We start from the raw sequence: 5,326 nt of genomic DNA on the forward strand, positions 1-5,326 counted from the left end.
TTACTACTGATGTTTTGAAATCCCATGTGGGCATAAAGTCCCGGGATGATCGCGTGCGTGGGTCGCATACGTCTTGTAGACGCACGCGTGTTAAAGGGAAGAACGATGGAAAAGGGAATTCGAGCCTGGAGATGAGACGCTAGAGAAAGAGAGAGATAGAGATAATGGGCGCGTGTCGGTCGCGTGCCTATTGCCACCGGTGACTCGGTTGTATATCTGCAATCCCTCCGGAGTCCCTTTAACCGCCCTCCGTTTTTCCATCTCAAGGAGATGTTTTCAGACAATACCGTTTCCGTCGGTGATGAAGATCAACTGTCGACACATGTATCGAATAAAATCATGGAAAGATTTAATAAATCGACGAGAGTCTTTTTTATCATCCTGATAAATAACGGAAACATTTAATGTAAAATAAAAAAGGAAAAATTGAATTTAAGATATAAGGAAATAAATTTGATTAGTTGGGCCTTTTACAAGAAGGAAACAGAATTCAATAACTGTCACGAAAATTTATGTTTTCCTAATATTATACATAAACATATCAACAGTAAAATAACTGATATGACTTATTTAAAATAAAAAATATAAAATAAATTTTAGAAACTTATTTAAAATATTAGATAAGAAATAGGTCAGAAGAAGTTATTTAAAATAATACTAAATAACGTTTTTTTTTATTCAAAATACATATTTTAAATAAATTTATTAAGATAAGACCGAGTCCTGCATATCAATTATTTGTTAAACTAATGACTAAGACGATACTTATTTGCTAATTTGTCATTGTATCGTTTAAGATCATGACCTTAGTCGTTCACTGTCTAGTTCACTTCCTTTTTCCTGCCACTACGCTCCATAAAAACCGCCTGGGCAATAGCGATGAAAGAAAGAGAATAAAGACACTGGCATGCGAATGCTAGCCAAGCAAAAGCAGTTTGATTTATCCTGCTCTCCTAATTTCAAAAAAAAAAAATAAGACTTTGCAGAATTAAAAGTGTCTTTTTAGTGGCACGCCTTTTGCTAATAATTGCGTGAAAATCACGAGTTTCCGATATTGTAAGCGAGAACGGAAGTCATTAACATTCCCGACGTTTCGGATGAATAATTAGTCCTGTCGTCACTGGGATGCTATGCGTAAATCGTTGGTAATTTCTTTTTCTTGACAAAATCTGGATCACATATTCGAATATCAGGGCTATATTGAAATTTGCTTCCTTTATATCATACATAAATATTGATCTGAATACGCGATTTTTTTAATATCATTTGTTTTTAATATAAGGATTTACTACATTTTGTTTCTTAAATTACTTAGATATTTTTATATCAAGATACACCCTGTCTCTAAATTAGAAGCTATCGTAATTCGCTTCTAAGGAACGAATTTTGTTTGAATTAGATCCTTGCGATTAATTCACGTGATTCCAGAACAAAGGAGATTGTAGAAAGTGGAGTACCCAGGATTAATTGCGACCAGGTCAGACTGGCGGTACACTACGAGACGAGTCTTTGCAGGTGGCAAGCAGGCATGCAAAACTAAAAACGGAGGGCGTACGCAATACGAGCACGTGCTCGCATTTTGCAAAAGGTCTCCTTTTTAAAAGCGGCATGGCGGTGGTGGCGGCGGCGACGTTGGAGGCGATCAGCTGGCGGTGTTTCTCCTTTTTCTCTTCGATCTTCGCAAGACCGAGGGAGAGGCGAGTCAGAAAAAAACGCCAAAAAGAACGAAAATGAGCGTCACCACCCCTTCTCCGTTGCGCGCACCCGCATCCTGTGGCAGCTTTCGTAAAAACCATCGGCCCTGTCGGTTTCCATTCAAAAGCGCGAGTCACGGGGGCTCATTTACGAATTTCATGACGAAACCCTACACTGACTGGAGAGCGAGGCGTCTGCGATCTCGATCGAAGCGTCGTCAGGAACGTCGAGCTTAAAGATGAATAGATAAAGCGTCGCGTCAGGAACCGAGCTCTGAGGTGAATAGATAAATAGACACGAATAAAAGGAGAAAGTGCGATCGCATGCTTTGAAAGATCTCATCTTTGGATTATATTAAACTATTATAATCTATCTCTAAAATAAAACGCACACATAAGAAATAAAGAGATTTTATTTAAAAATATCAAAAAATATGTATAAATTTAAAACAATTAATTTGTCATTGATTCTTGCATCATTGATATTTACGTATTTGGGAGTACAAATAAGTTTCCACCGTTTTTTTATAAAAAATTAAACATTTATTGTGAAAGAACGGTACATAATGTTTTATTCAAAAAAAGTAATGGCCATCGCTAGCCACTACTTTTTCCCATCTTTCTGGCATGTGGATACCGCGTCGGAAGAACGCTTCATCTTTTGAGGCTATCCAATTATCGATACAATTTTTGATATCTTCATATGATGTGAAGTGCTGCTTAGACAGGCCATGCGTCATCGATCGGAACAAGTGGTAGTCGGAAGGAGCAATACGGCAGGGGGGTGGGGTAGAAGTTCCCATTTGAGTGTTTCTAAGTAGGTTTTGACCGGCACTGCAACATGTGGTCGAGCATTATCATGCAGGAGAATAATTTTGTCATGCCTGGAGTAGTAGTGGGTGCGTTTTTCCTTGAGTGCTCGGCTCAATCGCATCAATTGTGTTCGGTAGAGAGCCGCAGTAATGGTCTCGTTCGGTTTGAGCAACTCATAATACACGACACCAAGCTGATCCCACCAAATACACAACATGAGTTTTTTTTCATGAATATTCGGCTTGGCTGTCGATGTTGAAGCATGGCCAGGTGGTCCCCATGATTTTCTCTTCTTTGGGTTATCGTAGTGGATCCATTTTCATCACCAGTGATGAGTTATACGATGCAAAAAATCCTTTCGTTTATGCCTGGCAAGCAGCATTTCACATGTGAAAAATCAGCGTTCAACGTTTCTCGGCAGTTATGGAACCCAATTCTCTTGCTTTTGAATCATTCCCAATGATTTCAAACTTCATGACTTCAAAATATGAAATTGTTTGTTGAGTCACTCCTAATGTAAGTGCAAGTTTTTTTTGTGTTTGGCATGAATCTTCATCCAATAATGCTTCCAATTCTTCGTACATTTTCGGCCTTCCGCTACGTTCTTTGTCTTCGACGTCAAATTCACCTCTTCACCTTCTTAAACTTTTGAAACCATTCACGACAACTTCTCTCACACTAAGGCAGCATCATATGCTTCTATAAGCAATCTATGCAGCCTCAGCTGCAGATTTCTTCAAATTAAAGAAGTAAATCAAAAGTTCCCGCAAATGACGCTTATTCGGCTCAAAACTCGACATTTTCGTACAAAAAAAATATATGATGCTGATACAAAATCGCTAATATTTCAAGGTTATGCCGGTGTTGCCGGATGTCCAATCTTACGATATGTCGTTTACAAACAATTAATATAATTAATATAATTATAATTTTAACTATAGTTTATTAGTGGCGCCGTCTTTTGCAAACGGCGGAAACTTTGTACTCCCAAAATAAATACAAAATAAATACAAAATAATATATATGTAAATTATGACAACAAATAAAACAATATAATAAAAATAACAGAAGAATTCATATATATTCCAACATAATAATAAACATATCGCATATATAGCTGTATGTCAATCAGAGTGTAGAATTTTGAATAATATCAAATGACCATTTGGACAGTTTCCCTTCAAAGCGGAGCATTCCAACAACGCCGAGGCGAAGGGTAAGTAGCTGAATTCGTACCGATGGCGGTATAAGAATAGCAACACGATCGAAGGGGGGGATGAAACAGGCGGCTGATCGCTGTCTCCGGAAGGAACTGTCTCCCTTTATCCTCGAGGACATTCCTCCGAACACGAGCCAACGTGTCTTACGGTGCTCTCCCCTAAAGGGAGGCGCTTCCACGGACCCATCTCCACCCAACGTTAACCTCTTGCACCCAGAACTAAATTAAGAGTCGTTCCGGTCGACGTTTTTTGCCACCGGCACTTCTCGAATCTTTTTTTTCTCAAACCCTGCTCAATTCATCGAAAGTATCAACCCGTTATATTTCTTCACATGTCTAAATATTTCAGACCTTATTCCCAAGATTATAATTTTCACTAATTTGTATATAATATGTTACAGTTAATGCTTTTTTTATTTTAAATTCCTTATTTAATTTATTTTTTATCTTTTCCAACAATGAATAAGTTAGAATTGCGATAAATTTATTAGAGGAGAAGGTCGGATTGTTTAAAATTTTAAACATTTCTATGTGTAAAAAAAAGAACATGATTGTTAGATATAAAAAAAAATTAGAATTAAAGAAATAATAAGAGCGAATAAATGATGTTCTGAAAAGTATATTGGAAGTGCGTTCTCTTCGAAATTAACGCGCTGTAAGCTTCATTCTATCTTCCACATGTAATATGTGGTAAAGATAGAATAAAACTTATAGCGTGAATGTCTAAAGAGAATGCATCTTAAGAGATAGATTAAAAGTTATTGAAATAGGAGATAGCATTAAAGCTATATTACACAGACAATAGTAGAACTTACCGAAAAACATGTTTTTTTTTTAAATATTCTTTTTAAATATTTTTACCATTCCCTTCTTACTTTTTTGATATTTATAAATATGCTTTTTTTCTTCTTCTTATACTTTTTTCTTCTTCTTATTTGTTGAGTTTCTATCTTTTTCCCATTTGTTTGCTCAATCCGAAATCAAATCTCATTAACTAGTTCGTTTGCCACCTCACTACTCAACATCAAATAATGCGCAACGAATAAACATTGTAGAAATGAGCAGCTTTAAAAATGTTAAACTCATAATTTACAAAAACAAGGAAATGTAATAAAAAATTTAAAAATGTAAAAATATTATGTATTTTTATTTTTGGAAAAATATAATAATAATATTTTAGTACAATATAAAAATAATATTTCATAACATGTATACATAATTTTTGCCAATCCAAAAAAATGAAATCTCGAAAAAACCGAAATATCCGATACCATCCGACTTTTCTCTAATTGATATCCTTATTATACGCGTTTTATAATTATATATTGATTATGCATAGAGAGTTTTCTGATTATATTGATAATTTTGTGACAGTGTATTCATTCATATAACACAGAAAGATTACAGAAACATTGCAGAATGATTTAAACATTGCAATATTGCATGGTAGTTGCGAAATCAAAATTCTAACAATGTTAAGATGTCCGCTGTTTGTTACATTGCAACAAAAACATTCCAACAATATTGCAATATAATGTATTTGATAAATTTTTTACGAAGACTCTAAAATGAAAACTATTTGTACATATATATATATATA

The sequence above is a fragment of the Atta colombica genome, unplaced genomic scaffold, assembly GCF_001594045.1.
Source record: "Atta colombica isolate Treedump-2 unplaced genomic scaffold, Acol1.0 scaffold9, whole genome shotgun sequence".
In the NCBI taxonomy this organism is placed as follows: domain Eukaryota; kingdom Metazoa; phylum Arthropoda; class Insecta; order Hymenoptera; family Formicidae; genus Atta; species Atta colombica.